Here is a 20,420-nt window from a genome sequence, read left to right on the forward strand (position 1 = left end):
ATTCCTCCTTCTCCTCTGCAGCAGCTAGCTGATTGATTTACTCAGCAGCAGTTCGTCAGGGACACAGGCATGCAGCAGCAAAGAGCGAGGAGACAGCTGGCTGCTGCTGCTTGCCTGTTGGTCGTCTGCCTAGTGGGTGTGTGTCTGTTGACGCGACGTCAACAGACGGGGCGGAGCACATGCAAATTTGGCCTCCTACCCAGCTGAGGCACCCTGCCCGCCCGCCGACGACCTAATCACAAAATCAGTTGGATGGCTACTCGTCCTCCGGTCCCTGTCCAGCACTTCAAGTCCTATTCACACCTGCCGTACAGCCAGGTATCTTTCAGACTGCAACGACATAGAAGTGATGTGTGTGTGTTAGATGTGTCCGTGGTGCTGATCTCTTCTGCACCAGTGTTGGTGGCCGAATTCCGGTTCGCGCGCTTTGCTGGGACCCCATTCGGGTTATCGCTTCTCGGCCTTTTGGCTAAGATCAAGTGTAGTATCTGTTCTTATCAGTTTAATATCTGATACGCCCCCTATCTGGGGGCCATATATTAAATGGATTTTTAGAACAGGGAGATGGAAGAAGAGCTTGCTCTGTCCACTCCACGCATTGACCTGGTATTGCAGTACTTCCAGGACCGGTGCACCTTCCTAATCTGTTATCCAAAAAAAGACTATTTCCATTCCTGGCACTTAATTTGGAGTATCAATTGTTTGTGCACCTTTGTACTAACTTTGTATTTAGAAATGCATGCATTTGCTGCTTCAAGGTTTAACCCTTGTGCATAAATACTTTGAAATCCTGCCTCCAGTGTATCATTTTGTGACTATTTCTTGACTCCTTGAATTGTACTTTCTGGAATCGAGGCAGTTAAATATTTTTACGTGACACTACACTTGATATCAGCATATGCGGCCTAGCCAAAAGACCGGAAGCCTGCCTAAATTAAATGACTTATCAATCGCTGCGACCTCCCAAAAAATAGGCAAACACTATGTGACTTACCTACGATCTTTCCATGGAAACATCAACTGGATCACAGCAATGGCATTTTTGGACCCCCCTCCCTCTCCATTTGAAATGGCTTGGTTTTTTTTTTGCTTTTTCTTTCTTGATCTCTTATATTTTTTTTCTTTTCTTTTTGCGCTCTCTTTTCTCTCTCTTTTGTTTTGGGAAATTTTTTTCCTCTTTCCTCTCTTTTGTTTTGGGAATTTTTTTTCCTCTTCCATTTTTTTTTGCCGAGCCCAACAATTGATGATCATTGAGAGGGGGATTTAGAAAAAGTATCACTTACCTTCTTCGGACCATCATTTGGGTGGTAACTGCCAATAAAAGAAAACATTGGCCCACCCAGCTCACCTACACATGACTGTCCTGTCTGCCTGTCTGTTCCAAGTGACTGTCTGGCTGTCAGGTTCCGCCGGATTCCGAGTGAGCAGCTTGTGATGTCATAGAGGGCAGATTGTGATGTCACACAAAGGGTCCTGCCACATGAATGCCTGTCCATCTGACTGTCTACTACTGCTGCTGAATGGGCTCAAAACAGGAAAGCCGTCATTGCACCTGATTGTGCAAGATTCCTCCTTCTCCTCTGCAGCAGCTAGCTGATTGATTTACTCAGCAGCAGTTCGTCAGGGACACAGGCATGCAGCAGCAAAGAGCGAGGAGACAGCTGGCTGCTGCTGCTTGCCTGTTGGTCGTCTGCCTAGTGGGTGTGTGTCTGTTGACGCGACGTCAACAGACGGGGCGGAGCACATGCAAATTTGGCCTCCTACCCAGCTGAGGCACCCTGCCCGCCCGCCGACGACCTAATCACAAAATCAGTGGGATGGCTACTCGTCCTCCGGTCCCTGTCCAGCACTTCAAGTCCTATTCACACCTGCCGTACAGCCAGGTATCTTTCAGACTGCAACGACATAGAAGTGATGTGTGTGTGTTAGATGTGTCCGTGGTGCTGATCTCTTCTGCACCAGTGTTGGTGGCCGAATTCCGGTTCGCGCGCTTTGCTGGGACCCCATTCGGGTTATCGCTTCTCGGCCTTTTGGCTAAGATCAAGTGTAGTATCTGTTCTTATCAGTTTAATATCTGATACGCCCCCTATCTGGGGGCCATATATTAAATGGATTTTTAGAACAGGGAGATGGAAGAAGAGCTTGCTCTGTCCACTCCACGCATTGACCTGGTATTGCAGTACTTCCAGGACCGGTGCACCTTCCTAATCTGTTATCCAAAAAAAGACTATTTCCATTCCTGGCACTTAATTTGGAGTATCAATTGTTTGTGCACCTTTGTACTAACTTTGTATTTAGAAATGCATGCATTTGCTGCTTCAAGGTTTAACCCTTGTGCATAAATACTTTGAAATCCTGCCTCCAGTGTATCATTTTGTGACTATTTCTTGACTCCTTGAATTGTACTTTCTGGAATCGAGGCAGTTAAATATTTTTACGTGACACTACACTTGATATCAGCATATGCGGCCTAGCCAAAAGACCGGAAGCCTGCCTAAATTAAATGACTTATCAATCGCTGCGACCTCCCAAAAAATAGGCAAACACTATGTGACTTACCTACGATCTTTCCACAGAAACATCAACTGGATCACAGCAATGGCATTTTTGGACCCCCCTCCCTCTCCATTTGAAATGGCTTGGTTTTTTTTTTGCTTTTTCTTTCTTGATCTCTTATATTTTTTTTCTTTTCTTTTTGCGCTCTCTTTTCTCTCTCTTTTGTTTTGGGAAATTTTTTTCCTCTTTCCTCTCTTTTGTTTTGGGAATTTTTTTTCCTCTTCCATTTTTTTTTGCAGAGCCCAACAATTGATGATCATTGAGAGGGGGATTTAGAAAAAGTATCACTTACCTTCTTCGGACCATCATTTGGGTGGTAACTGCCAATAAAAGAAAACATTGGCCCACCCAGCTCACCTACACATGACTGTCCTGTCTGCCTGTCTGTTCCAAGTGACTGTCTGGCTGTCAGGTTCCGCCGGATTCCGAGTGAGCAGCTTGTGATGTCATAGAGGGCAGATTGTGATGTCACACAAAGGGTCCTGCCACATGAATGCCTGTCCATCTGACTGTCTACTACTGCTGCTGAATGGGCTCAAAACAGGAAAGCCGTCATTGCACCTGATTGTGCAAGATTCCTCCTTCTCCTCTGCAGCAGCTAGCTGATTGATTTACTCAGCAGCAGTTCGTCAGGGACACAGGCATGCAGCAGCAAAGAGCGAGGAGACAGCTGGCTGCTGCTGCTTGCCTGTTGGTCGTCTGCCTAGTGGGTGTGTGTCTGTTGACGCGACGTCAACAGACGGGGCGGAGCACATGCAAATTTGGCCTCCTACCCAGCTGAGGCACCCTGCCCGCCCGCCGACGACCTAATCACAAAATCAGTTGGATGGCTACTCGTCCTCCGGTCCCTGTCCAGCACTTCAAGTCCTATTCACACCTGCCGTACAGCCAGGTATCTTTCAGACTGCAACGACATAGAAGTGATGTGTGTGTGTTAGATGTGTCTGTGGTGCTGATCTCTTCTGCACCAGTGTTGGTGGCCGAATTCCGGTTCGCGCGCTTTGCTGGGACCCCATTCGGGTTATCGCTTCTCGGCCTTTTGGCTAAGATCAAGTGTAGTATCTGTTCTTATCAGTTTAATATCTGATACGCCCCCTATCTGGGGGCCATATATTAAATGGATTTTTAGAACAGGGAGATGGAAGAAGAGCTTGCTCTGTCCACTCCACGCATTGACCTGGTATTGCAGTACTTCCAGGACCGGTGCACCTTCCTAATCTGTTATCCAAAAAAAGACTATTTCCATTCCTGGCACTTAATTTGGAGTATCAATTGTTTGTGCACCTTTGTACTAACTTTGTATTTAGAAATGCATGCATTTGCTGCTTCAAGGTTTAACCCTTGTGCATAAATACTTTGAAATCCTGCCTCCAGTGTATCATTTTGTGACTATTTCTTGACTCCTTGAATTGTACTTTCTGGAATCGAGGCAGTTAAATATTTTTACGTGACACTACACTTGATATCAGCATATGCGGCCTAGCCAAAAGACCGGAAGCCTGCCTAAATTAAATGACTTATCAATCGCTGCGACCTCCCAAAAAATAGGCAAACACTATGTGACTTACCTACGATCTTTCCACGGAAACATCAACTGGATCACAGCAATGGCATTTTTGGACCCCCCTCCCTCTCCATTTGAAATGGCTTGGTTTTTTTTTTGCTTTTTCTTTCTTGATCTCTTATATTTTTTTTCTTTTCTTTTTGCGCTCTCTTTTCTCTCTCTTTTGTTTTGGGAATTTTTTTTCCTCTTTCCTCTCTTTTGTTTTGGGAATTTTTTTTCCTCTTCCATTTTTTTTTGCCGAGCCCAACAATTGATGATCATTGAGAGGGGGATTTAGAAAAAGTATCACTTACCTTCTTCGGACCATCATTTGGGTGGTAACTGCCAATAAAAGAAAACATTGGCCCACCCAGCTCACCTACACATGACTGTCCTGTCTGCCTGTCTGTTCCAAGTGACTGTCTGGCTGTCAGGTTCCGCCGGATTCCGAGTGAGCAGCTTGTGATGTCATAGAGGGCAGATTGTGATGTCACACAAAGGGTCCTGCCACATGAATGCCTGTCCATCTGACTGTCTACTACTGCTGCTGAATGGGCTCAAAACAGGAAAGCCGTCATTGCACCTGATTGTGCAAGATTCCTCCTTCTCCTCTGCAGCAGCTAGCTGATTGATTTACTCAGCAGCAGTTCGTCAGGGACACAGGCATGCAGCAGCAAAGAGCGAGGAGACAGCTGGCTGCTGCTGCTTGCCTGTTGGTCGTCTGCCTAGTGGGTGTGTGTCTGTTGACGCGACGTCAACAGACGGGGCGGAGCACATGCAAATTTGGCCTCCTACCCAGCTGAGGCACCCTGCCCGCCCGCCGACGACCTAATCACAAAATCAGTTGGATGGCTACTCGTCCTCCGGTCCCTGTCCAGCACTTCAAGTCCTATTCACACCTGCCGTACAGCCAGGTATCTTTCAGACTGCAACGACATAGAAGTGATGTGTGTGTGTTAGATGTGTCCGTGGTGCTGATCTCTTCTGCACCAGTGTTGGTGGCCGAATTCCGGTTCGCGCGCTTTGCTGGGACCCCATTCGGGTTATCGCTTCTCGGCCTTTTGGCTAAGATCAAGTGTAGTATCTGTTCTTATCAGTTTAATATCTGATACGCCCCCTATCTGGGGGCCATATATTAAATGGATTTTTAGAACAGGGAGATGGAAGAAGAGCTTGCTCTGTCCACTCCACGCATTGACCTGGTATTGCAGTACTTCCAGGACCGGTGCACCTTCCTAATCTGTTATCCAAAAAAAGACTATTTCCATTCCTGGCACTTAATTTGGAGTATCAATTGTTTGTGCACCTTTGTACTAACTTTGTATTTAGAAATGCATGCATTTGCTGCTTCAAGGTTTAACCCTTGTGCATAAATACTTTGAAATCCTGCCTCCAGTGTATCATTTTGTGACTATTTCTTGACTCCTTGAATTGTACTTTCTGGAATCGAGGCAGTTAAATATTTTTACGTGACACTACACTTGATATCAGCATATGCGGCCTAGCCAAAAGACCGGAAGCCTGCCTAAATTAAATGACTTATCAATCGCTGCGACCTCCCAAAAAATAGGCAAACACTATGTGACTTACCTACGATCTTTCCACGGAAACATCAACTGGATCACAGCAATGGCATTTTTGGACCCCCCTCCCTCTCCATTTGAAATGGCTTGGTTTTTTTTTTGCTTTTTCTTTCTTGATCTCTTATATTTTTTTTCTTTTCTTTTTGCGCTCTCTTTTCTCTCTCTTTTGTTTTGGGAATTTTTTTTCCTCTTTCCTCTCTTTTGTTTTGGGAATTTTTTTTCCTCTTCCATTTTTTTTTGCCGAGCCCAACAATTGATGATCATTGAGAGGGGGATTTAGAAAAAGTATCACTTACCTTCTTCGGACCATCATTTGGGTGGTAACTGCCAATAAAAGAAAACATTGGCCCACCCAGCTCACCTACACATGACTGTCCTGTCTGCCTGTCTGTTCCAAGTGACTGTCTGGCTGTCAGGTTCCGCCGGATTCCGAGTGAGCAGCTTGTGATGTCATAGAGGGCAGATTGTGATGTCACACAAAGGGTCCTGCCACATGAATGCCTGTCCATCTGACTGTCTACTACTGCTGCTGAATGGGCTCAAAACAGGAAAGCCGTCATTGCACCTGATTGTGCAAGATTCCTCCTTCTCCTCTGCAGCAGCTAGCTGATTGATTTACTCAGCAGCAGTTCGTCAGGGACACAGGCATGCAGCAGCAAAGAGCGAGGAGACAGCTGGCTGCTGCTGCTTGCCTGTTGGTCGTCTGCCTAGTGGGTGTGTGTCTGTTGACGCGACGTCAACAGACGGGGCGGAGCACATGCAAATTTGGCCTCCTACCCAGCTGAGGCACCCTGCCCGCCCGCCGACGACCTAATCACAAAATCAGTTGGATGGCTACTCGTCCTCCGGTCCCTGTCCAGCACTTCAAGTCCTATTCACACCTGCCGTACAGCCAGGTATCTTTCAGACTGCAACGACATAGAAGTGATGTGTGTGTGTTAGATGTGTCCGTGGTGCTGATCTCTTCTGCACCAGTGTTGGTGGCCGAATTCCGGTTCGCGCGCTTTGCTGGGACCCCATTCGGGTTATCGCTTCTCGGCCTTTTGGCTAAGATCAAGTGTAGTATCTGTTCTTATCAGTTTAATATCTGATACGCCCCCTATCTGGGGGCCATATATTAAATGGATTTTTAGAACAGGGAGATGGAAGAAGAGCTTGCTCTGTCCACTCCACGCATTGACCTGGTATTGCAGTACTTCCAGGACCGGTGCACCTTCCTAATCTGTTATCCAAAAAAAGACTATTTCCATTCCTGGCACTTAATTTGGAGTATCAATTGTTTGTGCACCTTTGTACTAACTTTGTATTTAGAAATGCATGCATTTGCTGCTTCAAGGTTTAACCCTTGTGCATAAATACTTTGAAATCCTGCCTCCAGTGTATCATTTTGTGACTATTTCTTGACTCCTTGAATTGTACTTTCTGGAATCGAGGCAGTTAAATATTTTTACGTGACACTACACTTGATATCAGCATATGCGGCCTAGCCAAAAGACCGGAAGCCTGCCTAAATTAAATGACTTATCAATCGCTGCGACCTCCCAAAAAATAGGCAAACACTATGTGACTTACCTACGATCTTTCCACGGAAACATCAACTGGATCACAGCAATGGCATTTTTGGACCCCCCTCCCTCTCCATTTGAAATGGCTTGGTTTTTTTTTTGCTTTTTCTTTCTTGATCTCTTATATTTTTTTTCTTTTCTTTTTGCGCTCTCTTTTCTCTCTCTTTTGTTTTGGGAATTTTTTTTCCTCTTTCCTCTCTTTTGTTTTGGGAATTTTTTTTCCTCTTCCATTTTTTTTTGCCGAGCCCAACAATTGATGATCATTGAGAGGGGGATTTAGAAAAAGTATCACTTACCTTCTTCGGACCATCATTTGGGTGGTAACTGCCAATAAAAGAAAACATTGGCCCACCCAGCTCACCTACACATGACTGTCCTGTCTGCCTGTCTGTTCCAAGTGACTGTCTGGCTGTCAGGTTCCGCCGGATTCCGAGTGAGCAGCTTGTGATGTCATAGAGGGCAGATTGTGATGTCACACAAAGGGTCCTGCCACATGAATGCCTGTCCATCTGACTGTCTACTACTGCTGCTGAATGGGCTCAAAACAGGAAAGCCGTCATTGCACCTGATTGTGCAAGATTCCTCCTTCTCCTCTGCAGCAGCTAGCTGATTGATTTACTCAGCAGCAGTTCGTCAGGGACACAGGCATGCAGCAGCAAAGAGCGAGGAGACAGCTGGCTGCTGCTGCTTGCCTGTTGGTCGTCTGCCTAGTGGGTGTGTGTCTGTTGACGCGACGTCAACAGACGGGGCGGAGCACATGCAAATTTGGCCTCCTACCCAGCTGAGGCACCCTGCCCGCCCGCCGACGACCTAATCACAAAATCAGTTGGATGGCTACTCGTCCTCCGGTCCCTGTCCAGCACTTCAAGTCCTATTCACACCTGCCGTACAGCCAGGTATCTTTCAGACTGCAACGACATAGAAGTGATGTGTGTGTGTTAGATGTGTCCGTGGTGCTGATCTCTTCTGCACCAGTGTTGGTGGCCGAATTCCGGTTCGCGCGCTTTGCTGGGACCCCATTCGGGTTATCGCTTCTCGGCCTTTTGGCTAAGATCAAGTGTAGTATCTGTTCTTATCAGTTTAATATCTGATACGCCCCCTATCTGGGGGCCATATATTAAATGGATTTTTAGAACAGGGAGATGGAAGAAGAGCTTGCTCTGTCCACTCCACGCATTGACCTGGTATTGCAGTACTTCCAGGACCGGTGCACCTTCCTAATCTGTTATCCAAAAAAAGACTATTTCCATTCCTGGCACTTAATTTGGAGTATCAATTGTTTGTGCACCTTTGTACTAACTTTGTATTTAGAAATGCATGCATTTGCTGCTTCAAGGTTTAACCCTTGTGCATAAATACTTTGAAATCCTGCCTCCAGTGTATCATTTTGTGACTATTTCTTGACTCCTTGAATTGTACTTTCTGGAATCGAGGCAGTTAAATATTTTTACGTGACACTACACTTGATATCAGCATATGCGGCCTAGCCAAAAGACCGGAAGCCTGCCTAAATTAAATGACTTATCAATCGCTGCGACCTCCCAAAAAATAGGCAAACACTATGTGACTTACCTACGATCTTTCCACGGAAACATCAACTGGATCACAGCAATGGCATTTTTGGACCCCCCTCCCTCTCCATTTGAAATGGCTTGGTTTTTTTTTTGCTTTTTCTTTCTTGATCTCTTATATTTTTTTTCTTTTCTTTTTGCGCTCTCTTTTCTCTCTCTTTTGTTTTGGGAAATTTTTTTCCTCTTTCCTCTCTTTTGTTTTGGGAATTTTTTTTCCTCTTCCATTTTTTTTTGCCGAGCCCAACAATTGATGATCATTGAGAGGGGGATTTAGAAAAAGTATCACTTACCTTCTTCGGACCATCATTTGGGTGGTAACTGCCAATAAAAGAAAACATTGGCCCACCCAGCTCACCTACACATGACTGTCCTGTCTGCCTGTCTGTTCCAAGTGACTGTCTGGCTGTCAGGTTCCGCCGGATTCCGAGTGAGCAGCTTGTGATGTCATAGAGGGCAGATTGTGATGTCACACAAAGGGTCCTGCCACATGAATGCCTGTCCATCTGACTGTCTACTACTGCTGCTGAATGGGCTCAAAACAGGAAAGCCGTCATTGCACCTGATTGTGCAAGATTCCTCCTTCTCCTCTGCAGCAGCTAGCTGATTGATTTACTCAGCAGCAGTTCGTCAGGGACACAGGCATGCAGCAGCAAAGAGCGAGGAGACAGCTGGCTGCTGCTGCTTGCCTGTTGGTCGTCTGCCTAGTGGGTGTGTGTCTGTTGACGCGACGTCAACAGACGGGGCGGAGCACATGCAAATTTGGCCTCCTACCCAGCTGAGGCACCCTGCCCGCCCGCCGACGACCTAATCACAAAATCAGTTGGATGGCTACTCGTCCTCCGGTCCCTGTCCAGCACTTCAAGTCCTATTCACACCTGCCGTACAGCCAGGTATCTTTCAGACTGCAACGACATAGAAGTGATGTGTGTGTGTTAGATGTGTCCGTGGTGCTGATCTCTTCTGCACCAGTGTTGGTGGCCGAATTCCGGTTCGCGCGCTTTGCTGGGACCCCATTCGGGTTATCGCTTCTCGGCCTTTTGGCTAAGATCAAGTGTAGTATCTGTTCTTATCAGTTTAATATCTGATACGCCCCCTATCTGGGGGCCATATATTAAATGGATTTTTAGAACAGGGAGATGGAAGAAGAGCTTGCTCTGTCCACTCCACGCATTGACCTGGTATTGCAGTACTTCCAGGACCGGTGCACCTTCCTAATCTGTTATCCAAAAAAAGACTATTTCCATTCCTGGCACTTAATTTGGAGTATCAATTGTTTGTGCACCTTTGTACTAACTTTGTATTTAGAAATGCATGCATTTGCTGCTTCAAGGTTTAACCCTTGTGCATAAATACTTTGAAATCCTGCCTCCAGTGTATCATTTTGTGACTATTTCTTGACTCCTTGAATTGTACTTTCTGGAATCGAGGCAGTTAAATATTTTTACGTGACACTACACTTGATATCAGCATATGCGGCCTAGCCAAAAGACCGGAAGCCTGCATAAATTAAATGACTTATCAATCGCTGCGACCTCCCAAAAAATAGGCAAACACTATGTGACTTACCTACGATCTTTCCACGGAAACATCAACTGGATCACAGCAATGGCATTTTTGGACCCCCCTCCCTCTCCATTTGAAATGGCTTGGTTTTTTTTTTGCTTTTTCTTTATTGATCTCTTATATTTTTTTTCTTTTCTTTTTGCGCTCTCTTTTCTCTCTCTTTTGTTTTGGGAATTTTTTTTCCTCTTTCCTCTCTTTTGTTTTGGGAATTTTTTTTCCTCTTCCATTTTTTTTTGCCGAGCCCAACAATTGATGATCATTGAGAGGGGGATTTAGAAAAAGTATCACTTACCTTCTTCGGACCATCATTTGGGTGGTAACTGCCAATAAAAGAAAACATTGGCCCACCCAGCTCACCTACACATGACTGTCCTGTCTGCCTGTCTGTTCCAAGTGACTGTCTGGCTGTCAGGTTCCGCCGGATTCCGAGTGAGCAGCTTGTGATGTCATAGAGGGCAGATTGTGATGTCACACAAAGGGTCCTGCCACATGAATGCCTGTCCATCTGACTGTCTACTACTGCTGCTGAATGGGCTCAAAACAGGAAAGCCGTCATTGCACCTGATTGTGCAAGATTCCTCCTTCTCCTCTGCAGCAGCTAGCTGATTGATTTACTCAGCAGCAGTTCGTCAGGGACACAGGCATGCAGCAGCAAAGAGCGAGGAGACAGCTGGCTGCTGCTGCTTGCCTGTTGGTCGTCTGCCTAGTGGGTGTGTGTCTGTTGACGCGACGTCAACAGACGGGGCGGAGCACATGCAAATTTGGCCTCCTACCCAGCTGAGGCACCCTGCCCGCCCGCCGACGACCTAATCACAAAATCAGTTGGATGGCTACTCGTCCTCCGGTCCCTGTCCAGCACTTCAAGTCCTATTCACACCTGCCGTACAGCCAGGTATCTTTCAGACTGCAACGACATAGAAGTGATGTGTGTGTGTTAGATGTGTCCGTGGTGCTGATCTCTTCTGCACCAGTGTTGGTGGCCGAATTCCGGTTCGCGCGCTTTGCTGGGACCCCATTCGGGTTATCGCTTCTCGGCCTTTTGGCTAAGATCAAGTGTAGTATCTGTTCTTATCAGTTTAATATCTGATACGCCCCCTATCTGGGGGCCATATATTAAATGGATTTTTAGAACAGGGAGATGGAAGAAGAGCTTGCTCTGTCCACTCCACGCATTGACCTGGTATTGCAGTACTTCCAGGACCGGTGCACCTTCCTAATCTGTTATCCAAAAAAAGACTATTTCCATTCCTGGCACTTAATTTGGAGTATCAATTGTTTGTGCACCTTTGTACTAACTTTGTATTTAGAAATGCATGCATTTGCTGCTTCAAGGTTTAACCCTTGTGCATAAATACTTTGAAATCCTGCCTCCAGTGTATCATTTTGTGACTATTTCTTGACTCCTTGAATTGTACTTTCTGGAATCGAGGCAGTTAAATATTTTTACGTGACACTACACTTGATATCAGCATATGCGGCCTAGCCAAAAGACCGGAAGCCTGCCTAAATTAAATGACTTATCAATCGCTGCGACCTCCCAAAAAATAGGCAAACACTATGTGACTTACCTACGATCTTTCCACGGAAACATCAACTGGATCACAGCAATGGCATTTTTGGACCCCCCTCCCTCTCCATTTGAAATGGCTTGGTTTTTTTTTTGCTTTTTCTTTCTTGATCTCTTATATTTTTTTTCTTTTCTTTTTGCGCTCTCTTTTCTCTCTCTTTTGTTTTGGGAAATTTTTTTCCTCTTTCCTCTCTTTTGTTTTGGGAATTTTTTTTCCTCTTCCATTTTTTTTTGCCGAGCCCAACAATTGATGATCATTGAGAGGGGGATTTAGAAAAAGTATCACTTACCTTCTTCGGACCATCATTTGGGTGGTAACTGCCAATAAAAGAAAACATTGGCCCACCCAGCTCACCTACACATGACTGTCCTGTCTGCCTGTCTGTTCCAAGTGACTGTCTGGCTGTCAGGTTCCGCCGGATTCCGAGTGAGCAGCTTGTGATGTCATAGAGGGCAGATTGTGATGTCACACAAAGGGTCCTGCCACATGAATGCCTGTCCATCTGACTGTCTACTACTGCTGCTGAATGGGCTCAAAACAGGAAAGCCGTCATTGCACCTGATTGTGCAAGATTCCTCCTTCTCCTCTGCAGCAGCTAGCTGATTGATTTACTCAGCAGCAGTTCGTCAGGGACACAGGCATGCAGCAGCAAAGAGCGAGGAGACAGCTGGCTGCTGCTGCTTGCCTGTTGGTCGTCTGCCTAGTGGGTGTGTGTCTGTTGACGCGACGTCAACAGACGGGGCGGAGCACATGCAAATTTGGCCTCCTACCCAGCTGAGGCACCCTGCCCGCCCGCCGACGACCTAATCACAAAATCAGTTGGATGGCTACTCGTCCTCCGGTCCCTGTCCAGCACTTCAAGTCCTATTCACACCTGCCGTACAGCCAGGTATCTTTCAGACTGCAACGACATAGAAGTGATGTGTGTGTGTTAGATGTGTCCGTGGTGCTGATCTCTTCTGCACCAGTGTTGGTGGCCGAATTCCGGTTCGCGCGCTTTGCTGGGACCCCATTCGGGTTATCGCTTCTCGGCCTTTTGGCTAAGATCAAGTGTAGTATCTGTTCTTATCAGTTTAATATCTGATACGCCCCCTATCTGGGGGCCATATATTAAATGGATTTTTAGAACAGGGAGATGGAAGAAGAGCTTGCTCTGTCCACTCCACGCATTGACCTGGTATTGCAGTACTTCCAGGACCGGTGCACCTTCCTAATCTGTTATCCAAAAAAAGACTATTTCCATTCCTGGCACTTAATTTGGAGTATCAATTGTTTGTGCACCTTTGTACTAACTTTGTATTTAGAAATGCATGCATTTGCTGCTTCAAGGTTTAACCCTTGTGCATAAATACTTTGAAATCCTGCCTCCAGTGTATCATTTTGTGACTATTTCTTGACTCCTTGAATTGTACTTTCTGGAATCGAGGCAGTTAAATATTTTTACGTGACACTACACTTGATATCAGCATATGCGGCCTAGCCAAAAGACCGGAAGCCTGCCTAAATTAAATGACTTATCAATCGCTGCGACCTCCCAAAAAATAGGCAAACACTATGTGACTTACCTACGATCTTTCCACGGAAACATCAACTGGATCACAGCAATGGCATTTTTGGACCCCCCTCCCTCTCCATTTGAAATGGCTTGGTTTTTTTTTTGCTTTTTCTTTCTTGATCTCTTATATTTTTTTTCTTTTCTTTTTGCGCTCTCTTTTCTCTCTCTTTTGTTTTGGGAAATTTTTTTCCTCTTTCCTCTCTTTTGTTTTGGGAATTTTTTTTCCTCTTCCATTTTTTTTTGCCGAGCCCAACAATTGATGATCATTGAGAGGGGGATTTAGAAAAAGTATCACTTACCTTCTTCGGACCATCATTTGGGTGGTAACTGCCAATAAAAGAAAACATTGGCCCACCCAGCTCACCTACACATGACTGTCCTGTCTGCCTGTCTGTTCCAAGTGACTGTCTGGCTGTCAGGTTCCGCCGGATTCCGAGTGAGCAGCTTGTGATGTCATAGAGGGCAGATTGTGATGTCACACAAAGGGTCCTGCCACATGAATGCCTGTCCATCTGACTGTCTACTACTGCTGCTGAATGGGCTCAAAACAGGAAAGCCGTCATTGCACCTGATTGTGCAAGATTCCTCCTTCTCCTCTGCAGCAGCTAGCTGATTGATTTACTCAGCAGCAGTTCGTCAGGGACACAGGCATGCAGCAGCAAAGAGCGAGGAGACAGCTGGCTGCTGCTGCTTGCCTGTTGGTCGTCTGCCTAGTGGGTGTGTGTCTGTTGACGCGACGTCAACAGACGGGGCGGAGCACATGCAAATTTGGCCTCCTACCCAGCTGAGGCACCCTGCCCGCCCGCCGACGACCTAATCACAAAATCAGTTGGATGGCTACTCGTCCTCCGGTCCCTGTCCAGCACTTCAAGTCCTATTCACACCTGCCGTACAGCCAGGTATCTTTCAGACTGCAACGACATAGAAGTGATGTGTGTGTGTTAGATGTGTCCGTGGTGCTGATCTCTTCTGCACCAGTGTTGGTGGCCGAATTCCGGTTCGCGCGCTTTGCTGGGACCCCATTCGGGTTATCGCTTCTCGGCCTTTTGGCTAAGATCAAGTGTAGTATCTGTTCTTATCAGTTTAATATCTGATACGCCCCCTATCTGGGGGCCATATATTAAATGGATTTTTAGAACAGGGAGATGGAAGAAGAGCTTGCTCTGTCCACTCCACGCATTGACCTGGTATTGCAGTACTTCCAGGACCGGTGCACCTTCCTAATCTGTTATCCAAAAAAAGACTATTTCCATTCCTGGCACTTAATTTGGAGTATCAATTGTTTGTGCACCTTTGTACTAACTTTGTATTTAGAAATGCATGCATTTGCTGCTTCAAGGTTTAACCCTTGTGCATAAATACTTTGAAATCCTGCCTCCAGTGTATCATTTTGTGACTATTTCTTGACTCCTTGAATTGTACTTTCTGGAATCGAGGCAGTTAAATATTTTTACGTGACACTACACTTGATATCAGCATATGCGGCCTAGCCAAAAGACCGGAAGCCTGCCTAAATTAAATGACTTATCAATTGCTGCGACCTCCCAAAAAATAGGCAAACACTATGTGACTTACCTACGATCTTTCCACGGAAACATCAACTGGATCACAGCAATGGCATTTTTGGACCCCCCTCCCTCTCCATTTGAAATGGCTTGGTTTTTTTTTTGCTTTTTCTTTCTTGATCTCTTATATTTTTTTTCTTTTCTTTTTGCGCTCTCTTTTCTCTCTCTTTTGTTTTGGGAAATTTTTTTCCTCTTTCCTCTCTTTTGTTTTGGGAATTTTTTTTCCTCTTCCATTTTTTTTTGCCGAGCCCAACAATTGATGATCATTGAGAGGGGGATTTAGAAAAAGTATCACTTACCTTCTTCGGACCATCATTTGGGTGGTAACTGCCAATAAAAGTAAACATTGGCCCACCCAGCTCACCTACACATGACTGTCCTGTCTGCCTGTCTGTTCCAAGTGACTGTCTGGCTGTCAGGTTCCGCCGGATTCCGAGTGAGCAGCTTGTGATGTCATAGAGGGCAGATTGTGATGTCACACAAAGGGTCCTGCCACATGAATGCCTGTCCATCTGACTGTCTACTACTGCTGCTGAATGGGCTCAAAACAGGAAAGCCGTCATTGCACCTGATTGTGCAAGATTCCTCCTTCTCCTCTGCAGCAGCTAGCTGATTGATTTACTCAACAGCAGTTCGTCAGGGACACAGGCATGCAGCAGCAAAGAGCGAGGAGACAGCTGGCTGCTGCTGCTTGCCTGTTGGTCGTCTGCCTAGTGGGTGTGTGTCTGTTGACGCGACGTCAACAGACGGGGCGGAGCACATGCAAATTTGGCCTCCTACCCAGCTGAGGCACCCTGCCCGCCCGCCGACGACCTAATCACAAAATCAGTTGGATGGCTACTCGTCCTCCGGTCCCTGTCCAGCACTTCAAGTCCTATTCACACCTGCCGTACAGCCAGGTATCTTTCAGACTGCAACGACATAGAAGTGATGTGTGTGTGTTAGATGTGTCCGTGGTGCTGATCTCTTCTGCACCAGTGTTGGTGGCCGAATTCCGGTTCGCGCGCTTTGCTGGGACCCCATTCGGGTTATCGCTTCTCGGCCTTTTGGCTAAGATCAAGTGTAGTATCTGTTCTTATCAGTTTAATATCTGATACGCCCCCTATCTGGGGGCCATATATTAAATGGATTTTTAGAACAGGGAGATGGAAGAAGAGCTTGCTCTGTCCACTCCACGCATTGACCTGGTATTGCAGTACTTCCAGGACCGGTGCACCTTCCTAATCTGTTATCCAAAAAAAGACTATTTCCATTCCTGGCACTTAATTTGGAGTATCAATTGTTTGTGCACCTTTGTACTAACTTTGTATTTAGAAATGCATGCATTTGCTGCTTCAAGGTTTAACCCTTGTGCATAAATACTTTGAAATCCTGCCTCCAGTGTATCATTTTGTGACTATTTCTTGACTCCTTGAATTGTACTTTCTGGAATCGAGGCAGTTAAATATTTTTACGTGACACTACACTTGATATCAGCATATGCGGCCTAGCCAAAAGACCGGAAGCCTGCCTAAATTAAATGACTTATCAATCGCTGCGACCTCCCAAAAAATAGGCAAACACTATGTGACTTACCTACGATCTTTCCACGGAAACATCAACTGGATCACAGCAATGGCATTTTTGGACCCCCCTCCCTCTCCATTTGAAATGGCTTGGTTTTTTTTTTGCTTTTTCTTTCTTGATCTCTTATATTTTTTTTCTTTTCTTTTTGCGCTCTCTTTTCTCTCTCTTTTGTTTTGGGAAATTTTTTTCCTCTTTCCTCTCTTTTGTTTTGGGAATTTTTTTTCCTCTTCCATTTTTTTTTGCCGAGCCCAACAATTGATGATCATTGAGAGGGGGATTTAGAAAAAGTATCACTTACCTTCTTCGGACCATCATTTGGGTGGTAACTGCCAATAAAAGTAAACATTGGCCCACCCAGCTCACCTACACATGACTGTCCTGTCTGCCTGTCTGTTCCAAGTGACTGTCTGGCTGTCAGGTTCCGCCGGATTCCGAGTGAGCAGCTTGTGATGTCATAGAGGGCAGATTGTGATGTCACACAAAGGGTCCTGCCACATGAATGCCTGTCCATCTGACTGTCTACTACTGCTGCTGAATGGGCTCAAAACAGGAAAGCCGTCATTGCACCTGATTGTGCAAGATTCCTCCTTCTCCTCTGCAGCAGCTAGCTGATTGATTTACTCAGCAGCAGTTCGTCAGGGACACAGGCATGCAGCAGCAAAGAGCGAGGAGACAGCTGGCTGCTGCTGCTTGCCTGTTGGTCGTCTGCCTAGTGGGTGTGTGTCTGTTGACGCGACGTCAACAGACGGGGCGGAGCACATGCAAATTTGGCCTCCTACCCAGCTGAGGCACCCTGCCCGCCCGCCGACGACCTAATCACAAAATCAGTTGGATGGCTACTCGTCCTCCGGTCCCTGTCCAGCACTTCAAGTCCTATTCACACCTGCCGTACAGCCAGGTATCTTTCAGACTGCAACGACATAGAAGTGATGTGTGTGTGTTAGATGTGTCCGTGGTGCTGATCTCTTCTGCACCAGTGTTGGTGGCCGAATTCCGGTTCGCGCGCTTTGCTGGGACCCCATTCGGGTTATCGCTTCTCGGCCTTTTGGCTAAGATCAAGTGTAGTATCTGTTCTTATCAGTTTAATATCTGATACGCCCCCTATCTGGGGGCCATATATTAAATGGATTTTTAGAACAGGGAGATGGAAGAAGAGCTTGCTCTGTCCACTCCACGCATTGACCTGGTATTGCAGTACTTCCAGGACCGGTGCACCTTCCTAATCTGTTATCCAAAAAAAGACTATTTCCATTCCTGGCACTTAATTTGGAGTATCAATTGTTTGTGCACCTTTGTACTAACTTTGTATTTAGAAATGCATGCATTTGCTGCTTCAAGGTTTAACCCTTGTGCATAAATACTTTGAAATCCTGCCTCCAGTGTATCATTTTGTGACTATTTCTTGACTCCTTGAATTGTACTTTCTGGAATCGAGGCAGTTAAATATTTTTACGTGACACTACACTTGATATCAGCATATGCGGCCTAGCCAAAAGACCGGAAGCCTGCCTAAATTAAATGACTTATCAATCGCTGCGACCTCCCAAAAAATAGGCAAACACTATGTGACTTACCTACGATCTTTCCACGGAAACATCAACTGGATCACAGCAATGGCATTTTTGGACCCCCCTCCCTCTCCATTTGAAATGGCTTGGTTTTTTTTTTGCTTTTTCTTTCTTGATCTCTTATATTTTTTTTCTTTTCTTTTTGCGCTCTCTTTTCTCTCTCTTTTGTTTTGGGAAATTTTTTTCCTCTTTCCTCTCTTTTGTTTTGGGAATTTTTTTTCCTCTTCCATTTTTTTTTGCCGAGCCCAACAATTGATGATCATTGAGAGGGGGATTTAGAAAAAGTATCACTTACCTTCTTCGGACCATCATTTGGGTGGTAACTGCCAATAAAAGAAAACATTGGCCCACCCAGCTCACCTACACATGACTGTCCTGTCTGCCTGTCTGTTCCAAGTGACTGTCTGGCTGTCAGGTTCCGCCGGATTCCGAGTGAGCAGCTTGTGATGTCATAGAGGGCAGATTGTGATGTCACACAAAGGGTCCTGCCACATGAATGCCTGTCCATCTGACTGTCTACTACTGCTGCTGAATGGGCTCAAAACAGGAAAGCCGTCATTGCACCTGATTGTGCAAGATTCCTCCTTCTCCTCTGCAGCAGCTAGCTGATTGATTTACTCAGCAGCAGTTCGTCAGGGACACAGGCATGCAGCAGCAAAGAGCGAGGAGACAGCTGGCTGCTGCTGCTTGCCTGTTGGTCGTCTGCCTAGTGGGTGTGTGTCTGTTGACGCGACGTCAACAGACGGGGCGGAGCACATGCAAATTTGGCCTCCTACCCAGCTGAGGCACCCTGCCCGCCCGCCGATGACCTAATCACAAAATCAGTTGGATGGCTACTCGTCCTCCGGTCCCTGTCCAGCACTTCAAGTCCTATTCACACCTGCCGTACAGCCAGGTATCTTTCAGACTGCAACGACATAGAAGTGATGTGTGTGTGTTAGATGTGTCCGTGGTGCTGATCTCTTCTGCACCAGTGTTGGTGGCCGAATTCCGGTTCGCGCGCTTTGCTGGGACCCCATTCGGGTTATCGCTTCTCGGCCTTTTGGCTAAGATCAAGTGTAGTATCTGTTCTTATCAGTTTAATATCTGATACGCCCCCTATCTGGGGGCCATATATTAAATGGATTTTTAGAACAGGGAGATGGAAGAAGAGCTTGCTCTGTCCACTCCACGCATTGACCTGGTATTGCAGTACTTCCAGGACCGGTGCACCTTCCTAATCTGTTATCCAAAAAAAGACTATTTCCATTCCTGGCACTTAATTTGGAGTATCAATTGTTTGTGCACCTTTGTACTAACTTTGTATTTAGAAATGCATGCATTTGCTGCTTCAAGGTTTAACCCTTGTGCATAAATACTTTGAAATCCTGCCTCCAGTGTATCATTTTGTGACTATTTCTTGACTCCTTGAATTGTACTTTCTGGAATCGAGGCAGTTAAATATTTTTACGTGACACTACACTTGATATCAGCATATGCGGCCTAGCCAAAAGACCGGAAGCCTGCCTAAATTAAATGACTTATCAATCGCTGCGACCTCCCAAAAAATAGGCAAACACTATGTGACTTACCTACGATCTTTCCACGGAAACATCAACTGGATCACAGCAATGGCATTTTTGGACCCCCCTCCCTCTCCATTTGAAATGGCTTGGTTTTTTTTTTGCTTTTTCTTTCTTGATCTCTTATATTTTTTTTCTTTTCTTTTTGCGCTCTCTTTTCTCTCTCTTTTGTTTTGGGAATTTTTTTTCCTCTTTCCTCTCTTTTGTTTTGGGAATTTTTTTTCCTCTTCCATTTTTTTTTGCCGAGCCCAACAATTGATGATCATTGAGAGGGGGATTTAGAAAAAGTATCACTTACCTTCTTCGGACCATCATTTGGGTGGTAACTGCCAATAAAAGAAAACATTGGCCCACCCAGCTCACCTACACATGACTGTCCTGTCTGCCTGTCTGTTCCAAGTGACTGTCTGGCTGTCAGGTTCCGCCGGATTCCGAGTGAGCAGCTTGTGATGTCATAGAGGGCAGATTGTGATGTCACACAAAGGGTCCTGCCACATGAATGCCTGTCCATCTGACTGTCTACTACTGCTGCTGAATGGGCTCAAAACAGGAAAGCCGTCATTGCACCTGATTGTGCAAGATTCCTCCTTCTCCTCTGCAGCAGCTAGCTGATTGATTTACTCAGCAGCAGTTCGTCAGGGACACAGGCATGCAG

The 20,420-nt window shown here is 45.9% G+C and overlaps 13 non-coding genes across 13 annotated transcripts; all 13 read left to right on the top strand.

Annotated features, from left to right (window-relative positions):
• Positions 1-449: 449 nt before the first annotated feature.
• LOC146012454 (U2 spliceosomal RNA) lies at positions 450-640 on the top strand. Its single transcript, XR_014445618.1, has one exon. It is a non-coding gene; the product is annotated as a U2 spliceosomal RNA (small nuclear RNA).
• A 1,374-nt stretch (positions 641-2,014) lies between these two features.
• LOC146012455 (U2 spliceosomal RNA) lies at positions 2,015-2,205 on the top strand. The gene has a single exon (XR_014445619.1). It is a non-coding gene; the product is annotated as a U2 spliceosomal RNA (small nuclear RNA).
• A 1,374-nt stretch (positions 2,206-3,579) lies between these two features.
• Positions 3,580-3,770, top strand: LOC146012458 (U2 spliceosomal RNA). The gene has a single exon (XR_014445621.1). It is a non-coding gene; the product is annotated as a U2 spliceosomal RNA (small nuclear RNA).
• A 1,374-nt stretch (positions 3,771-5,144) lies between these two features.
• Positions 5,145-5,335, top strand: LOC146012459 (U2 spliceosomal RNA). The gene has a single exon (XR_014445622.1). It is a non-coding gene; the product is annotated as a U2 spliceosomal RNA (small nuclear RNA).
• A 1,374-nt stretch (positions 5,336-6,709) lies between these two features.
• Positions 6,710-6,900, top strand: LOC146012460 (U2 spliceosomal RNA). The gene has a single exon (XR_014445623.1). It is a non-coding gene; the product is annotated as a U2 spliceosomal RNA (small nuclear RNA).
• A 1,374-nt stretch (positions 6,901-8,274) lies between these two features.
• Positions 8,275-8,465, top strand: LOC146012461 (U2 spliceosomal RNA). Its single transcript, XR_014445624.1, has one exon. It is a non-coding gene; the product is annotated as a U2 spliceosomal RNA (small nuclear RNA).
• A 1,374-nt stretch (positions 8,466-9,839) lies between these two features.
• LOC146012462 (U2 spliceosomal RNA) lies at positions 9,840-10,030 on the top strand. The gene has a single exon (XR_014445625.1). It is a non-coding gene; the product is annotated as a U2 spliceosomal RNA (small nuclear RNA).
• A 1,374-nt stretch (positions 10,031-11,404) lies between these two features.
• LOC146012463 (U2 spliceosomal RNA) lies at positions 11,405-11,595 on the top strand. The gene has a single exon (XR_014445626.1). It is a non-coding gene; the product is annotated as a U2 spliceosomal RNA (small nuclear RNA).
• Positions 11,596-12,969: 1,374 nt separating this feature from the next.
• On the top strand, positions 12,970-13,160 carry LOC146012464 (U2 spliceosomal RNA). Its single transcript, XR_014445627.1, has one exon. It is a non-coding gene; the product is annotated as a U2 spliceosomal RNA (small nuclear RNA).
• Positions 13,161-14,534: 1,374 nt separating this feature from the next.
• Positions 14,535-14,725, top strand: LOC146012465 (U2 spliceosomal RNA). The gene has a single exon (XR_014445628.1). It is a non-coding gene; the product is annotated as a U2 spliceosomal RNA (small nuclear RNA).
• A 1,374-nt stretch (positions 14,726-16,099) lies between these two features.
• LOC146012466 (U2 spliceosomal RNA) lies at positions 16,100-16,290 on the top strand. The gene has a single exon (XR_014445629.1). It is a non-coding gene; the product is annotated as a U2 spliceosomal RNA (small nuclear RNA).
• A 1,374-nt stretch (positions 16,291-17,664) lies between these two features.
• On the top strand, positions 17,665-17,855 carry LOC146012467 (U2 spliceosomal RNA). Its single transcript, XR_014445630.1, has one exon. It is a non-coding gene; the product is annotated as a U2 spliceosomal RNA (small nuclear RNA).
• A 1,374-nt stretch (positions 17,856-19,229) lies between these two features.
• Positions 19,230-19,420, top strand: LOC146012469 (U2 spliceosomal RNA). The gene has a single exon (XR_014445632.1). It is a non-coding gene; the product is annotated as a U2 spliceosomal RNA (small nuclear RNA).
• Positions 19,421-20,420: the final 1,000 nt, after the last annotated feature.

Source organism: Crinia signifera, chromosome 6 (genome assembly GCF_055691185.1).
Source record: "Crinia signifera chromosome 6, ASM5569118v1, whole genome shotgun sequence".
In the NCBI taxonomy this organism is placed as follows: Eukaryota; Metazoa; Chordata; class Amphibia; order Anura; family Myobatrachidae; genus Crinia; species Crinia signifera.